Source organism: Bombina bombina, chromosome 5, assembly GCF_027579735.1.
Source record: "Bombina bombina isolate aBomBom1 chromosome 5, aBomBom1.pri, whole genome shotgun sequence".
NCBI classification, from domain to species: Eukaryota; Metazoa; Chordata; class Amphibia; order Anura; family Bombinatoridae; genus Bombina; species Bombina bombina.
In genome coordinates this window covers 9,647,456-9,666,943 of record NC_069503.1, presented here as the reverse complement: position 1 = coordinate 9,666,943, position 19,488 = coordinate 9,647,456, and the positions used below count along the sequence as shown (strand labels likewise).

General features: G+C 46.2%; 1 protein-coding gene across 1 annotated transcript in view; it reads left to right on the top strand.

The window, feature by feature from the left end:
* The window catches only part of KCNH2 (potassium voltage-gated channel subfamily H member 2), a 1,055,144-nt gene that overhangs the window by 844,092 nt on the left and 191,564 nt on the right, over window positions 1-19,488 (top strand). The gene's annotated exons all lie outside the window — the stretch shown is intronic.

Sequence of the window (19,488 nt, the reverse complement as noted above, 5' to 3'; positions counted from 1 at the left end):
CGTTTTCCTGGACACTTATGAGTTACATCTGTAAGGTATGGGACGGTACCAGATCTTTCCTCTGTCACCTGACAACCGCAAACGTTTTCAATGAAACTGTTTGTTCTAATTAAGCAGATTGGAGAGCATGTTGGGTTTGATGGGTAAAGAGTTTATTTTAAATTTCTATTGATCAGAAATGAAAACCCATGAATTGTCCTGCTTTAGTGAGAATATCTGAGATATTAAACTCTGATGTTAACAACATTTATTTGGTATTTACATTCAATGCATATTATAGAGTGTTTATCTAGTAGAGAACTCACAGGTAGCAGCACTTTTGCGCATTTTACCATTGTTTGTACCTTGTTTCTGTATATTTGTATAGGGTGGTTATAAGACGATAGCCCCTTTTTCATCATTTATTGACAATGGTCATTATGGTACAAAAGCCTCACACTCAGACAGACACATATACATGCAAGGTAAAGAACAACAGAATAAGAGATTTACTCACAAACCGCTATATTTATTGGCACATCCACTTAGTAAAAACAAACAACTTAGTTTGGATTCATCTGTACCATTTATTAATAATTGTCTATCCATCTTATTTAGCATTAATTTGGCTGTTTTAATTATATTTTTGGGGAACCCTCTTTCTTTTAAATGTGACTTTAGTTTCAAAGATTCTTTTACAAAATCATGTTGAGAAGAACAATTTCTGTTTACTCTAATGAATTGTCCCTTGGCAATTGCCTTATAAACTTGTTGGGGGTGATTGCTCTTAGCATTTAAAAGAGCATTTCTGGAAATAGGTTTTCTGTATAGAGCGCTCTCTATTGTGATCCTCTCTATTTGATGTCAACAAGATTTCTAGATAAGGTATTTCTTCCTGATGGGATTCAAACGTGAAATTCAAGGAGAGCTCATTATTATTGATATATTGTATAAAGCTTTCCAATTCAGTCTCTGTTCCACTCCAAATGAAAATCAGTCACCTCTGTACCTCTGGTTCATGATGATCTTAGTGCTAAACTTGTTTCAATCCCACCACCCCATATAGAGGTAAGTGTAAAAAGGTGCACAGCTTGCCCCCATAGCAGTCCCGTATCTTCGGAGATAACTCCCATCAAATCCCAAATATTTGTGTTTCAAAAGAAAGTTTGCTACTTTTAATACATATGTCTGAAAGGCTTCAGTGTAATTACTACAGGACAAAAAGGAATTAGCTTAAAGCGAAAAGGCCATTTCCATGCAGTATTGCGCTATACAGGGATGGTCCACCGTTAGCCACCTGTAATGTATTTCCTATTTGATAATCTCTGTTATCTGTATAAGAGGTTTGGTGTCCCTCAAATAGCTGGTTAATTCACCTACTAATGGTGCTAGTATTGAGTCTGACCGTTGAGGCTATGGTTCAAGAAGGGAATTGATCCCTGACACGATTGGCCTACCCTTTACCGCTTCACGAGATTTATGTACGTTAGGGAACATATGAAATGCAGGAACTTTAGGCTATGGTACAATTAAAAACTCAGCTGTTTTTTGCTAAATATGATTACAGATCTTTCCCTCTACTACCAACAAATTTAATTTGCTCTTAAACTTGTCTGTGGGATCATTAAATAACAAATTATATTTTTATCTCCTAATTGTATTAGTGCTTCTTTTTACAATCCTTAAGACCCCACATCACTTTACTGCCTCCCTTATCTGATCTTTTAATAACTATATATGTTCTTTTGCTTCATTTCTCTAATTCACTTTTTGTTGTTTTGTCCTTTTTTTCCTATCTGTCTCATGATACAATTTTGTGAGGTCATGTCCAATCCTTAATTAAAATTCTTCTAATATATTTCCCCTAGATTAAATGGGGTAAAATATAGATTTCAATCTTAATCCCTTGTCCCTCCTTCCTGTAAGAGAATATCTCTCATTTGTTCACTTTGTAATTCCAATAATGTTTCTACCATACACAAATCTGAGAAGCCTGATCCCATTCCTAAACTATTCCCATTGTTTGGGACCTCTTTAGATATTATAGTCAACATCATCACAAGTTAAGTCATCTGTTTTCAAAAAGGGTTTTTTTAAGTTAAATTAGAAATTAATTTATTGACATCCACAAGTGTTTCAAACAAATTAATTAATCATTTAGTACAAAATGTAAACCATAATAAAGATTATTTCTTCCTCTTTAGTCAAAGCGATATCAGATAAGTTAATTACTAGGGATACTGTATTTGTTCCTCCCCACATACCTGCTGCCTCTCTCTCTCGTGATGATGTCACTGTCTGTGTCTGCTGCCTCTCTCTCTCGTGATGATGTCACTGTCTGTGTCTGCTGCCTCTCTCGTGATGATGTCACTGTCTGTGTCTGCTGCCTCTCTCTTGTGATGTCACTGTCTGTGTCTGCTGCCTCTCGTGTTATGATGTCACTGTCTGTGTCTGCTGCCTCTCTTGTGATGATGTTACTGTCTGTGTCTGCTGCCTCTCTCTCTCTTATGATGATGTCACTGTCTGTGTCTGCTGCCTCTCTCTCTCTCTTGTGATGATGTCACTGTCTGTGTCTGCTGCCTCTCTTGTGATGATGTTACTGTCTGTGTCTGCTGCCTCTCTCTCTCTTGTGATGATGTTACTGTCTGTGTCTGCTGCCTCTCTCTCTCTTATGATGATGTCACTGTCTGTGTCTGCTGCCTCTCTCTCTCTCTTGTGATGATGTCACTGTCTGTGTCTGCTGCCTCTCTCTCTCTTGTGATGATGTCACTGTCTGTGTCTGCTGCCTCTCTCTCTCTTATGATGATGTCACTGTCTGTGTCTGCTGCCTCTCTCAAGCAGACACACACACACACACACATCTAAGCAGACATGTACACAAAAACAGACACACACACATATACACACATCTAAGCAGACATTTACACAAAAGCAGACACACACACATATACACACAAGCAGACACACACACATGCACAGGGTCGGCTCCAAGGGGGGGGCATTGGGGGGCAGTGTCTACCCAAATAGAATGCTGTGCCCCCTCAAAAATTATTGATATGATCATACGCTTTAAAAATAATAAATAAAATAATGAATTGTTATGTAATGCTGCATGCTGGGGGTAAAGTTAGCTGCCGGACTGCGAGGTCGCATCCCGCATCTGCAAGGAGCTTGGTGTCTTAACCTTTTATTTGGAATTGGAATTTAATTAGAGACTTTTTGGACATGTCTTTAACCCTATTAATTTTACCTATTGTGAGTTACTCATTTTCTTTAACAATAGACCATGATAACAGTTATAGCTAAATCTAATCTCCAAAATGCCAGTGCCTAAAAACCTAGTATCCTCACTGCTATTGCAAACAAAGGGGTTAATTGCATTGGGGGGTTTGGGGCTCATGGCTGTTTAGGGGACATGATTGAGATTTGAGAATGAGTTTAAGGGTTTTGGATCATAGTGATTAAGGGGTGAATTGTTTTTAATGAGCTATTGCACTGGGGGTCTGAAGTTTAATGGCTCTGTTTTAGTGCACTGCGTATGTTTTAGACTTCATTCTTTTACCTAGTGATTTAGCACATATTCTCCAAATGTTAATAGTGGGGGATAAGCCAGCCATAAGCTAAACTTCCCTGCAGAATATGTAGGTCTGCTCTTATTTTGACTCTCATACATGCTTTGTAAATGCGTGCCCCCTCGTGAAAAAAAAAATTCCCCCCATTTCATTCGTTCTGGAGCCGACCCTGCACATACACGCAATCAGACACACGTACACATATACACACACAAGCAGACACACGTACACATACACGCAATCAGACACACGTACACATACACGCAATCAGACACACGTACACATACACGCAATCAGACACACGTACACATACACGCAAGCAGACACACGTACACGCAAGCAGACACACGTGCACGCAAGCAGACACACGTACACGCAAGCAGACACACGTACACGCAAGCAGACACACGTACACGCAATCAGACACCTATACACGCAATCAGACACACGTACACCTATACACGCAATCAGACACACGTACACCTATACACGCAATCAGACACATGTACACCTATACACGCAATCAGACACACGTACACCTATACACGCAATCAGACACACGTACACCTATACACGCAATCAGACACACGTATACCTATACACAAAAGCAGACACACCTACACAAGCCTGTACTTTCATCATGTATTATACATTTACTGGGTGTGAATGTTGCAGACATATTTATATTAACGTCTGGGGACAGTTATTGCTGGCGTTATCACCAGCTGTCAGGCTGTGTGTTCTTTGCAGTAGGGTACAGTATTTATGGTGATCTTAATGGAGGAACCTCCCATTGTTGCCCACTGCTGCATGTTTGGACTGGGGCCACCAGCTTTTCACTACTTTCACTGCTGCTTCAGTATTGCCATATTTATATTTTAAACATTACAGGACATGGATTTAAGACAAACCTGGTCTTGCACCCTGGAATCCCTGAACCAAGTATGTCTCCAATATCCCCAGGATACGCTGCTCCTCTGAGCACACTGGGGCGCTTAAACAGTAGGCGCTCCAGCACTTTCCTTTCCCACTAGATGTTTATTCTCTAAATGCTTAGCTTCCGGCTGCCACTAGTGATATGAAAGCTCATACAGATCCAAAACTGATCACAGGCCGAAAGTAGTTACTCCATAGTCATGAGAAGAAGATATCAGAAGTCTGGGAGATACTGGTTGATTTGGACCAAGCCTGAACACATCTAAAACTAACTTAAATTCTCAGTTATCACTGCTCAGATGGAGTTTTCAGGTTCTTTTTATCTAATAGCTGGTTACCAGACAGAAGGGAATACAAGAGATGGCTAGAAATATATGGCTATAGAATCCAAAAAACTATATAATAGGGGAGAATTCTCCAACTCTTATGCTATCCTATGTAGCTAATGCCTGAGCGGTAAATCTCCCTTTATTCTAGTAGAGTATTATAATAATCTGAAATTGACTTAAACAAATAACGTTTAGGGACATCATCCACATAGCTACTTATGTAAAGAAAGACAAGAATATCACCACGGAACATTGCTGTCAAATATACCTGCAGCACATTACTGTGCAATATCTTGCAGACTTCTTTGAAAGTAAAAGGGTTATAGCCAAACTAGTTTAGGAAAGACTCAAATTGAGAAGACAAGACAAATTGTTATGGAAGAGCACACAAAATCAAATAGATAAACTCTAGAGTAGCTGAGTAATGTCTGTCCAGATATACCATTGACCTGACATGGCCAGAGTGATCATTTTGGAGCTCAGAGATGAGCAGCATGGGTACGTTCAGAATGACTACACACTCAATAAAAGTCTTTTTCTTTTAAGATGTTGAAGACAACCAAAGAAGGAAGGAACAAAGAGGTATAGTAAATTGGGAAGGAGGTTCATCTAAAGAGACACAAACTCTGGAGTGGGAGGTGCAAGACATTATAGTAGTATACAAACTCTACAGTGGGAGGCGCAGGGAGTTATAAAAAGGGTTACAGACTCTGGGGTGTAAGGTGCAAATAGTTATGGGAGGGATACAGACTCTAGGGTAGGAGGTGCCGGGAGTTATAGGAGGATACAGACTCTGGGGTAGAAAGTGCAGGGAATTATGGGAGGATACAGACTCTGGGGTAGGAGGAGCAGGGAGTTATGGGCAGATACAGACTCTGGGGTAGGAAGTGCAAGGATTTGTGGGAGCAGACAGACTCTGGGGTAGGAGGTGCCGGGAGTTATAGGAGGATACAGACTCTGGGGTAGAAAGTGCAGGGAATTATGGGAGGATACAGACTCTGGGGTAGGAGGAGCAGGGAGTTATGGGCAGATACAGACTCTGGGGTAGGAAGTGCAAGGATTTGTGGGAGGAGACAGACTCTGGGGTAGGAGGTGCAGGGAGTTATGGGCGGATGCAGACTCTGGGGTAGGAGATGCAGGGAGTTATGAGAGGAAACAAACTCTGGGTAGGAGGTGCAAGGAGTTTACGAAGGATACAGACTCTAGGGTATGAAGTGCAGGGAATTATGGGAGGATACAGACTCTGGGGTAGGAAGTGCAGGGAGTTATGGGAGTATACAGACTCTGGGATAGGAGGTGCAGGGAGTTATGGGAGTATACAGACTCTGGGATAGGAGGTGCAGGGAGTTATGGGAGGCTTAAGACTCTGGGGTAGGAGGTGCAAGGAGTTATGGGAGGATAGAGACTCTGGGGTAGGAGGTGCAGGGAATTATGGGACAATACAGACTCTGGGGTAGGAGGTGCAAGGTGTTATGGGAGGATACAGACTCTGGGGTAGGAGGTGCAAGGTGTTATGGGAGGATACAGACTCTGGGGTAGGAGGTGCAGGGAGTTATGGGAGGATACAGACTCTGGGGTAGGAAGTGCAGGGAGTTATGGGAGGGATACAGACTCTCGGGTAGGAGGTGCAGGGAGTTTTGGAAGGATACAGACTCTGGGGTAGTAGGAGGTGCAGAGAGTTATGGGAGGATACAGACTCTGGGGTAGGAGGTGCAGGGAGTTTTGAAAGGATACAGACTCTGGAGTAGGAGGTGCAGATAAATATGGGAGGATACAGACTCTGGGGTACGAAGTGTAGGGAGTTATGGGAGGATACAGACTCTGGGGTAGGATGTGCAAGGGGTTATGGAAGGATACAGACTCTGGGTTAGGAGGTGCAAGGTGTTATGGGAGGATACAGACTCTGGGGTGGGAGGTGCACGGAGCTATGGGAGGATACAGACTCTGGGGTAGGAGGTGCAAGGAGTTATGGTTGGATACAGACTCTGGAGTAGGAGGTGAAGGGAATTTTGGAAGGATACAGACTCTGGGGTAGGAAATGCAGGGAGTTATAGGAGGATACAGACTCTGGGGTAGGAAGTGCAGGGAGTTATGGGAGGGATACAGACTCTGGGGTAGGAGGTGCAGGGAGTTATGGGAGGATACAGATTCTGGGGAAGGAGGTGCAGGGAGTTATGGGAGGATAAAGACTCGGGGTAGGAAATGCAAGGAGATATGGGAGGATACAGATTCTGGGGAGGGAGGTGCAGGGAGTTATGGGAGGTTACAGACTGAGGTAGGAGGTGCAGGGAGTTATGGGAGGATACAGATTCTGGGGTAAGAGGTGCAAGGAGTTATGGGAGGATACAGACTCTGGAGTGGGAGGTGCAAGACATTATAGGAGTATACAAACTCTACAGTGGGAGGTGCAGGGAGTTATAAAAAGGGTTACAGACTCTGGGGTGTAAGGTGCAAATAGTTATGGGAGGGATACAGACTCTAGGGTAGGAGGTGCCGGGAGTTATAGGAGGATACAGACTCTGGGGTAGAAAGTGCAGGGAATTATGGGAGGATACAGACTCTGGGGTAGGAGGAGCAGGGAGTTATGGGCAGATACAGACTCTGGGGTAGGAAGTGCAAGGATTTGTGGGAGCAGACAGACTCTGGGGTAGGAGGTGCCGGGAGTTATAGGAGGATACAGACTCTGGGGTGGAAAGTGCAGGGAATTATGGGAGGATACAGACTCTGGGGTAGGAGGAGCAGGGAGTTATGGGCAGATACAGACTCTGGGGTAGGAAGTGCAAGGATTTGTGGGAGGAGACAGACTCTGGGGTAGGAGGTGCAGGGAGTTATGGGCGGATGCAGACTCTGGGGTAGGAGATGCAGGGAGTTATGAGAGGAAACAAACTCTGGGTAGGAGGTGCAAGGAGTTTACGAAGGATACAGACTCTAGGGTATGAAGTGCAGGGAATTATGGGAGGATACAGACTCTGGGGTAGGAAGTGCAGGGAGTTATGGGAGTATACAGACTCTGGGATAGGAGGTGCAGGGAGTTATGGGAGTATACAGACTCTGGGATAGGAGGTGCAGGGAGTTATGGGAGGCTTAAGACTCTGGGGTAGGAGGTGCAAGGAGTTATGGGAGGATAGAGACTCTGGGGTAGGAGGTGCAGGGAATTATGGGACAATACAGACTCTGGGGTAGGAGGTGCAAGGTGTTATGGGAGGATACAGACTCTGGGGTAGGAGGTGCAAGGTGTTATGGGAGGATACAGACTCTGGGGTAGGAGGTGCAGAGAGTTATGGGAGGATACAGACTCTGGGGTAGGAAGTGCAGGGAGTTATGGGAGGGATACAGACTCTCGGGTAGGAGGTGCAGGGAGTTTTGGAAGGATACAGACTCTGGGGTAGTAGGAGGTGCAGAGAGTTATGGGAGGATACAGACTCTGGGGTAGGAGGTGCAGGGAGTTTTGAAAGGATACAGACTCTGGAGTAGGAGGTGCAGATAAATATGGGAGGATACAGACTCTGGGGTACGAAGTGTAGGGAGTTATGGGAGGATACAGACTCTGGGGTAGGATGTGCAAGGGGTTATGGAAGGATACAGACTCTGGGTTAGGAGGTGCAAGGTGTTATGGGAGGATACAGACTCTGGGGTGGGAGGTGCACGGAGCTATGGGAGGATACAGACTCTGGGGTAGGAGGTGCAAGGAGTTATGGTTGGATACAGACTCTGGAGTAGGAGGTGAAGGGAATTTTGGAAGGATACAGACTCTGGGGTAGGAAATGCAGGGAGTTATAGGAGGATACAGACTCTGGGGTAGGAAGTGCAGGGAGTTATGGGAGGGATACAGACTCTGGGGTAGGAGGTGCAGGGAGTTATGGGAGGATACAGATTCTGGGGAAGGAGGTGCAGGGAGTTATGGGAGGATAAAGACTCGGGGTAGGAAATGCAAGGAGATATGGGAGGATACAGATTCTGGGGAGGGAGGTGCAGGGAGTTATGGGAGGTTACAGACTGAGGTAGGAGGTGCAGGGAGTTATGGGAGGATACAGATTCTGGGGTAGGAGGTGCAAGGAGTTATGGGAGGATACAGACTCTGGGGTGGGAGGTGCAAGACATTATAGGAGTATACAAACTCTACAGTGGGAGGTGCAGGGAGTTATAAAAAGGGTTACAGACTCTGTGGTGTAAGGTGCAAATAGTTATGGGAGGGATACAGACTCTAGGGTAGGAGGTGCCGGGAGTTATAGGAGGATACAGACTCTGGGGTAGAAAGTGCAGGGAATTATGGTAGGATACAGACTCTGGGGTAGGAGGAGCAGGGAGTTATGGGCAGATACAGACTCTGGGGTAGGAAGTGCAAGGATTTGTGGGAGCAGACAGACTCTGGGGTAGGAGGTGCCGGGAGTTATAGGAGGATACAGACTCTGGGGTAGAAAGTGCAGGGAATTATGGGAGGATACAGACTCTGGGGTAGGAGGAGCAGGGAGTTATGGGCAGATACAGACTCTGGGGTAGGAAGTGCAAGGATTTGTGGGAGGAGACAGACTCTGGGGTAGGAGGTGCAGGGAGTTATGGGCGGATGCAGACTCTGGGGTAGGAGATGCAGGGAGTTATGAGAGGAAACAAACTCTGGGTAGGAGGTGCAAGGAGTTTACGAAGGATACAGACTCTAGGGTATGAAGTGCAGGGAATTATGGGAGGATACAGACTCTGGGGTAGGAAGTGCAGGGAGTTATGGGAGTATACAGACTCTGGGATAGGAGGTGCAGGGAGTTATGGGAGTATACAGACTCTGGGATAGGAGGTGCAGGGAGTTATGGGAGGCTTAAGACTCTGGGGTAGGAGGTGCAAGGATTTATGGGAGGATAGAGACTCTGGGGTAGGAGGTGCAGGGAATTATGGGACAATACAGACTCTGGGGTAGGAGGTGCAAGGTGTTATGGGAGGATACAGACTCTGGGGTAGGAGGTGCAAGGTGTTATGGGAGGATACAGACTCTGGGGTAGGAGGTGCAGAGAGTTATGGGAGGATACAGACTCTGGGGTAGGAAGTGCAGGGAGTTATGGGAGGGATACAGGCTCTGGGGTAGGAGGTGCAGGGAGTTTTGGAAGGATACAGACTCTGGGGTAGTAGGAGGTGCAGAGAGTTATGGGAGGATACAGACTCTGGGGTAGGAGGTGCAGGGAGTTTTGAAAGGATACAGACTCTGGAGTAGGAGGTGCAGATAAATATGGGAGGATACAGACTCTGGGGTACGAAGTGTAGGTAGTTATGGGAGGATACAGACTCTGGGGTAGGATGTGCAAGGGGTTATGGAAGGATACAGACTCTGGGTTAGGAGGTGCAAGGTGTTATGGGAGGATACAGACTCTGGGGTGGGAGGTGCACGGAGCTATGGGAGGATACAGACTCTGGGGTAGGAGGTGTAAGGAGTTATGGTTGGATACAGACTCTGGAGTAGGAGGTGAAGGGAGTTTTGGAAGGATACAGACTCTGGGGTAGGAAATGCAGGGAGTTATAGGAGGATACAGACTCTGGGGTAGGAAGTGCAGGGAGTTATGGGAGGGATACAGACTCTGGGGTAGGAGGTGCAGGGAGTTATGGGAGGATACAGATTCTGGGGAAGGAGGTGCAGGGAGATATGGGAGGATAAAGACTCTGGGGTAGGAAATGCAAGGAGATATGGGAGGATATTGATTCTGGGGAGGGAGGTGCAGGGAGTTATGGGAGGTTACAGACTCTGAGGTAGGAGGTGCAGGGAGTTATGGGAGGATACAGATTCTGGGGTAGGAGGTGCAAGGAGTTATGGGAGGATACAGACTCTGGGGTGGGAGGTGCAGGGAGTTATGGGAGGATACAGACTCTGGGACTGGAGGTGCCGGGAGTTATGGGATGGATACAGACTCAGGGGTGGGAGGTGCAGGGAGTTATGGGAGGATACAGACTCTGGGACTGGAGGTGCAGGGAGTTATGGGATGGATACAGACTCTGGGGTGGGAGGTGCAGGGAGTTATGGGAGGATACAGACTCTGGGGTACGATGTGCAGGGAGTCATGATAGGATACAGACCTTGGGTTAGGAGGTCAAGGAGTTATGGGAGGATAAAGACTCTGGGGTAGGAGATGCAAGGAGATGTGGGAGGATACAGATTCTGGAGTAGGAGGTACATGGAGTTATGGGAGGATACAGACTCTGGGGTATGAAGTGCAGGGAGTCATGATAGGATACAGACCTTGGGTTAGGAGGTGCAAGGAATTATGGGAGGATACTGACTGTTACAGAAGCATTAGTTATTTTGTTGTGAAGAGCTTATTTCCCAGCAGCAATGCCTGAACCAGCCAGGCCAGCACCTAAGAAGGGCTCCAAGAAAACCGTAACAAGTATCATTTCATAAAGAGCTAACTTTTTTTCAGCTTTTAGAAACTATTTTCTAAATACAAGTTTGCTGGCCTCAGCTCTAATTAAGTTTAGTGATAAACATTCCCATTGTCTAATCACCTCCGGAGTCAGACTGCTAATTGATAAGATGGACTGCATTGTTTTCTTATGTGTAACTTGTTATCTGAAGTACTGTAATCCTATTGTGGCCTGTCAAAGGACATTGTCTCTCTATCTAAATGTGTGAGGGGGGGTTTTATGCTTCCCCCCCTTGGAGTGCCCTGTGTGCATGTAACCTCAATAAAAAGCAGGCTGGGCATCCCAGTCCTGAGTTCTTGGTTGACCCTCAATCGCAGCGTTGACTCGTTTTTGTGGGCAGAAGGGTATCCTAGCTGTACTACAGCTAAGGGGGATTATTCTACATTTGCGAGACTCATATAGAATACTATGGAAAGCAGCTTCTCCCCTCTTCAGCAATAGGGATCCAGGCTACTAAGCGGTCCATCTCTCAGCGAGACTAAGGGTAACCGTAACCGTAATTTGGTGGCAGCGGTGGGATTTTCCTGGATTTCCTAGGAGAGGTACAGAACGGATGGAGAGCGCTTATGAAAAATTGAAGCGTACAACCCTAAAGGATTTACTTGAAAGCAGAGGGGGGTACGCCAGCAACCGGCCGAGGAGAGAGCTGATCGCAGAATTGACCGAACTGGATCAGAGCTTCACAATGGCGGAAACACCGACCACGATTAGTGACGAAAAAAACAGGATTGTTCGGGAGAGGCTCTCACTGTACGGGCCGAACCCGACAATGGAATTGGTACAGCAGTTGATGGCGGAAGCGGACGAGGATATACGAAAGACTCGAGCCCACGAACTCAACCTAGCGAGCGCACACCGCAATGCTGAAGCCCCGCAGGTAATCATCCCTGTCGAAAATGCTGAGAGGCCCAAGATACCCTATGCGGCATTTCGACCCTTCCTAGAGAGCGAGACAGGGATTGATGAATATTTGGCGGACTTCGAAAGGCAATGTGCCATGCACCAGATTCCCAACAGAGAGTGGCCCACGATATTGTCTGGGAAACTATCCGGGCGAGCCCTGGAAGCCTTTCGTACTCTGGGTGCTGAGGAAGTGACACAGTATGAGCTAGTTAAGGAGACACTGTTGCGACGGTACGCGGTAACTCCGGACACGTATCGCCGACAGTTTCGGGTCACAAAAAAGAAGCCTAACGATACCCATATGGAATGGGTGCACCGAATGCGGAGAGCGGCAAATCACTGGATGAGCGGAAGTAAAGCGGTGACTGGTGAGGAAATTTTGCAATTGTTTCTCTTAGAATATTTTTATAATGGCATGGAACAGCAAGGGAAGGAATGGCTGCGAGACAGGCGGCCTTCTACCTTAGAAGAAGCAGCCAAATTGGCCGATGAACATTATGACTCCCGTCTTCACGAACCCACAAACTACCGAGCTCCAGCACGGGTCGAACCCAGAGAGGTTTACCGTGCACCCCCTCGTGCTGAATTCCGAGCCCCAGTGCCCGCAGGGCCCGCCCGACACTCAGGACCACCCAATAACAGCTCTGAGCGTCCCAGACCGACTTGCCACTGATGCAAGCAACCAGGGCATTTCATGGCTAGCTGCCCCCTTAATACGCACCAGACACCCAGGAATTACAATTACCCCTCTGGGTCATATCGTCCGGCCCGGGCCCTCTGTGTTAACCAAGAGGCCCCTATGGAGGAATATTTGGGGCCGCTTCACGAGGCGGACCCTGTATATGCTGCCTCAGATAACCGCCAACACCATCGGCAGAAGGTATGGCTCGAGAGGCGATCTACCGAGGGATTGAGAGACACAGGGGCTACTATCACGCTTGTACAGAGTCATTTGGTGCCGGAGCACAAGCGATCCGGACAGACTGTGGCCGTTAGAGTGGCGGGGGGGGATGTGTACAAAATTCCAACAGCTAAAGTGCATCTTGATTGGGGAGCGGGAAAGGGGGCTGTGAACGTGGGCATAATGGATAATTTACCTTCGAAGTACTACTGGGCAACGATTTGGGCCCCATGACTTCTGCCTATGCTCCAGTATGCAACAACGAGGCGGACCCAGTGACTACACGGGCCCAAGCCCAGACGGAGCGAGAGCTCTCACCAGTGCGGGAGACACAGGTAAGACCTACCCCAACCTTGCCTGACATGTTAGGCCCCATACCCTGGGACACCCCAGATGCTTTCGAGACAGAGTCTAAGACTGACCCGACCTTACAAAAGTACCGGGAACGCGCATAGACCGGAGGGGGCGGGGCAGATAACGAAACATTCTTATGGGAAAAAGGGAAACTATACCGCTGGACAGAGAAAAGGGGACAGCGTAGGCGACAGCTGGTAGTGCCCCAAAAATACCGTCAAGAAATCCTCAAGATAGGCCACGACATCCCCTTAGCAGGCCACCTAGCCGTAACCCGTACCCTACACCGCATTACTTACACGTTCTTTTGGCCAGTGGTACACGCTGACGTTAGAACTTACTGTAACACCTGCGATGTGTGTCAACGAGTAGGAAGGCGATCACCCTAAAGCCCATCTAGTAAATATGCCCATTGTAGAGGAACCGTTCAGCCAGGTTGCTATTGACCTAGTGGGACCACTGGCTACCCCTAGTCCCTCCGGTAAGCGCTACATTCTTATCGTAGTGGACTACGCTACCAGGTACCCAGAGGCTGTCGCCCTATCCAACATACAAGCGGATACGGTAGCGAATGCACTAGTACAGGTGTTCTCCCGGGTAGGATTTCCAAAAGAAATCCTATACGACCGAGGCACCCAATTTACGGCTGAATTGACCCAACAACTCTGGCAGGTTTGCAAAATTAAGTCCCTCCTGAGCTCCCCATACCACCCCCAGACGAACGGGCTGTGTGAGAGGTTCAATGGGACCCTCAAGCAAATGCTCAAGACGTTCACTCAGGAATACCGAGACTGGGAACGCTTCCTGCCTCACCTCCTATTTGCTTATCGGGAGGTGCCCCAGGAAACTACAGGGTTCTCTCCCTTCGAGTTGCTCTACGGAAGAAAGGTACGGGGACCCCTAAACCTGATCCGGGAGCACTGGGAGGGAGAGATGGAGACTGACGGTGTCCCCATTGTGCCATACGTGCTGGAACTCAGGGACCGAATGGAGCAATTAGCCAAATCTGTGCGGGCTAATCTCCAGTCGGCTCAGAGAAGACAGAAAGTATGGTACGATCGGGGAGCCCGAAAGAGAATCTTCACCATAGGACAAAAGGTGTTAGTACTTAAGCCGGTGAAGACAGACAAATTGCAGGCGTCCTGGCAGGGTCCCTACCAGATCGTAGAGAAAAGGGGAGACACCACTTATGTGATAGCTAGCTTCCACAACAACAATCTTAGAAAGACATTCCATGTAAACATGCTCAAGGAATATTTTGAGCGACCAGAGAACGTGACGGCCGTATGTTGTTCCCCTCAGGAAGACCCTGACAGTCTACCCATTCCAGACCTATTAGAAAAGAGTCTCCCCACAGGTATAGTGGCTCAGGTTCAGATAGGAGACCGACTTAGCCCCATTGAAAGGGAGCGGCTCAACCAACTCCTACAGTCCAAACACCTCACCTTCTCCCCGAAGCCAGGGTACACTACTTTAACCACCCACCAGGTAGATACTCCGGGACAAGCTCCCTTGCGCCAGGCTCCGTACCGAATCCCCGAAGCAGTTAGGACAGGAATGAAGAAGGAGATCGATGAGATGCTCCAACTCAGGGTAATTGAGCCCTCCGATAGTCCCTGGGCCTCCCCAGCTGTCTTGGTGCCCAAGAAAGATGGGGCCACCCGGTTCTGCGTAGACTATCGGAGGCTCAATGAAAAAAATGTGACGGACGCTTACCCTATGCCCAGGGTAGACGAGCTACTCGATCGTATAGCCAGGGGAAATTACCTGACCACTATTGACCTCTGCAAAGGTTACTGGCAGATTCCCCTGGCCCCGGAGGCTATCCCCAAGTCGGCATTCGTCACCCCATTCGGCTTATATCAGTTTAGGGTAATGCCGTTTGGGATGAAGAATGCCCCAGCTACATTCCAGCGCTTGGTGGATAGGCTCTTGGATGGCTTCCAGAGTTTTGCTTGCGCCTACCTGGACGACATAGCGATCCACAGTGAGTCCTGGGAGGACCACTTAGCTCACGTAGGAATGGTTCTGGATCAGATCCGGGCTGCTGGCCTGACTCTGAAAAATGCCACTTTGGGATGGCCGAGGTACAGTACCTGGGTCACCGGGTGGGGTGTGGAAAGCAGCGACCAGAGCCGGCCAAGATAGAAGCTGTCGCCAATTGGCCCACCCCCATCACTAAGACTCAGGTCCTAGCCTTCCTGGGCACGGCAGGGTACTATAGACGGTTCGTACCAGACTACAGCACACTTGCCAAACCCCTGACTGACTTGACCAAGAAGAACTTACCTCGACAGGTCCTGTGGTCTCCCCACTGTGAAACGGCTTTCCAGGCTCTCAAAAATGCTCTAATTAACGCTCCTGTCTTGGCGGCCCCAGCCCTTAACAAACGTTTTATCGTCCATACAGATGATTCCATGTTCGGGCTGGGAGCCGTCGTCAGCCAAGTAGGCGAAGATGAGGGGAGCATCCAGTTGCCTACATCAGCCGGAAGCTCCTGCCCCGCGAAGTCAGCTATGCAGCGGTCGAAAAGAAGTGTTTGGCTTTGGTGTGGGCATTAAAGAAATTGACTCCCTATTTATATGGGCAGGAGTTCACTCTGGTCACCGACCATAACCCGTTGGTGTGGCTGAACCGGGTCTCTGGAGATAACAGCAGGCTATTACGTTGGAGTTTATCATTGCAACCCTTCAATTTCACCATTACTTACAGACCTGGGAAAAAGAATGGCAACGCCGACAGGTTGTCCAGACAAACCGACCTCAGCCCCGCATAACCAGCGGTCTGGACAGCCTTAGTCTGCCCCGAAAAGGGGTCAGACCGTGTCTGCCAGAGTGTTCCACAGAAAGGGAGCACTGTTACAGAAGCATTAGTTATTTTGTTGTGAAGAGCTTATTTCCCAGCAGCAATGCCTGAACCAGCCAAGCCAGCGCCTAAGAAGGGCTCCAAGAAAACCGTAACAAGTATCATTTCATAAAGAGTTAACTTTTTTCAGCTTTTAGAAACTATTTTCTAAATACAAGTTTGCTGGCCTCAGCTCTAATTAAGCAAGAAAGAGAAAGTTCAGTGGCACTACCTATTAAATTAGACTGCCTACACCCTCATTATATTCAGTAGCTCCTTGGCTCTTGATTGGGGTACGTGGTGCTGTGTATTAATTTCATCAACACGAACAAGCGAAGGGTTAAAGACCCTTTTTAGAATACACTCATAGCACTCCTAGTAGGCATATGTGACATGAATTAAACTAGATGTAACATGGGCAACGAATGGTTAGAGAGATCTCATTGGATTAAATAAAATATAACTTTTAATTGTTAACTCATAAAAACAGAGTTAAAATCTAGGGATGTGCAGGTTAAAATTGAAAAACTCGTAGTAGAGTATTGAGATACTGAAATTAATACCTGAATGTGAGATTGTACCTAAGTAAAGAATTATGCTTTAGGTAACGATACCTGAATGTGCATATTTCACATAGTGAATAAAAATGAACACTCTTTCAGTGGAGTATTAACAGATGTCACCACAGATAAGGTGTACTCCTCTGATGGGTAATCGTGTGGCCCAATATAAATAGTGGTGTCCTTAGATTCTTGTATATTTCAGAAGTGCTCATATATAAGATCAGAGCCCCTACTGAATTATAAATGTATTCCTATGATAATATATGTTTGTACAATCAGTGTGCTTGGTGCATACTTGGGTATCAAGTTGTCTGCTGGCAAGTATTAAATCAGATCACAAATAGTATTTATTTGAGTAGATATCTAATACATCGTTTAAATTAGTATATCATCTCAACATATTGTTTTTAGAGTTATCCTGGGTGAAAACCTTTTGTTAACCACTTTAAGTGTAATATTGTGGTTTGTTACTATTCGTTTTTCACTTGAAGGAACCCACCTTTTAATATTGATAGGAGATTGGTCATTAAATGAGGGTCAACATAGGTGGCTATTGGTTTAGAACAAGGATTGAGTTAAATAGTTAGGTGTCAAATATTATAATGAAACACTCTAAATGGTGTGTATATTTGTATTACTGCTGTCTTGTGTGTCTAAGATTAGTGCAGTAATAGCGAAATTGCTTTCCCACACCTGTGATAAGTTATGATAGTATGCAATGCAATTAGAGTAGTCTCATCTAGAATGACGCTCAAATCCTTGCTAATATATAATTCAGTTTTGGATTAGCTAAAATTTAGCGCAAACCGTTAGTATCTATATATAGGTAGGTGCAGGCAGAAAGGAGTTAGTGAGTATCAAGTGCATTAAATATCAGCATTTCTATCTTACAATATTGATTTCAATTCACTCCATATTCTGTCTGCCTACAGTTTGTGTTATAACTACCGGCAGTCTTTCTTGATACTTGTAACTGAAAGTTCACCCCTAGAAAGTCACCACCTGCGAATACCCTCCTAAGTAATTGTGGCTCAAAGGCTATACACTGTTATGGCGACCAAACTAATCTCGGTGGTTAATCAAGCACCCGGAGGCTCTAAACTAAGTCAAAGCTGAGTACATCATACACAATCTAAGTGTTAGTTAAACGGTTCTGAACCGCCAAAAATAATGAGTATCAGATTAATATTTCTACTACGAGTAAGCCCTAACAAACACAGGAGCTCCCTGACTCCTCACCAGTTCCCTAACATGTTTCGCCGTTCTCACGGCTTTCTCAAAGGGGGGTGTGCCTAAGAAGGGCTCCAAGAAAACCGTAACAAGTATCATTTCATAAAGAGTTAACTTTTTTTCAGCTTTTAGAAACTATTTTCTAAATACAAGTTTGCTGGCCTCAGCTCTAATTAAGTTTAGTGATAAACATTCCCATTGTCTAATCACCTCCGGAGTCAGACTGCTAATTGATAAGATGGACTGCATTGTTTTCTTATGTGTAACTTATTATCTGAAGTACTGTAATCCTATTGTGGCCTGTCAAAGGATATTGTCTCTCTATCTAAATGTGTGAGGGGGGATTTTATGCTTCCCCTCCTGGGAGTGCCCTGTGTGCATGTAACCTCAATAAAAAGCAGGCTGGGCATCCCAGTCCTGAGTTCTTGGTTGACCCTCAATCGCAGCGTTGACTCGTTTTTGTGGGCAGAAGGGTATCCTAGCTGTACTACAGCTAAGGGGGATTATTCTACATTTGCGAGACTCATATAGAATACTATGGAAAGCAGCTTCTCCCCTCTTCAGCAATAGGGATCCAGGCTACTAAGCCGTCCATCTCTCAGCGAGACTAAGGGTAACCGTAACACTGACTTTGGGGTAGGAGATGCAAGGAGATATGGGAGGATACAGACTCTGGAGTAGGAGGTACAGGGAGTTATGGGAGGATACAGATTCTGGGGTGGGAGGTGCAGGGAGTTATTGGAGGATACAGACTCTGGGGTAAGAAGTGCAGGGAGTTATGGGAGGATACCGACTCCGTTTTAGGAGGTGCAGGGATTTATGGGAGGCTTCAGACTCTGGGTAGGAGGTGCAGGGAGTTTTGGGAGGATACAGACTCTAGGTAGGAGATGCAGGGATTTATGGAAGGCGCACTATTGTTACATTTATACGTGCTGAGATGAGACAAATCTTTGTTACACAGAGATAGTGAGCAGAGTCGGATATTGTGCTAATATAATATAATATAATGCTAACTTAAACACAACACTTGTGATCTAGCGCACTATTGTTACATTTATACTTGCTGAGATGAGACAAATCTTTGTTACACAGAGATAGTGAGCAGTGCCGGATATTGTGCTAATATAATATAATATAATGCTAACTTAAACACAACACTTGTGATCTAGCGCACTATTGTTACATTTATACGTGCTGAGATGAGACAACTATTTGTTACACAGAGATAGTGAGCAGAGCCGGATATTGTGCTAATATAATATAATATAATGCTAACTTAAACACAACACTTGTGATCTAGCGCACTATTGTTACATTTATACGTGCTGAGATGAGACAAATCTTTGTTACACAGAGATAGTGAGCAGAGTCGGATATTGTGCTAATATAATATAATATAATGCTAACTTAAACACAACACTTGTGATCTAGCGCACTATTGTTACATTTATACGTGCTGAGATGAGACAACTCTT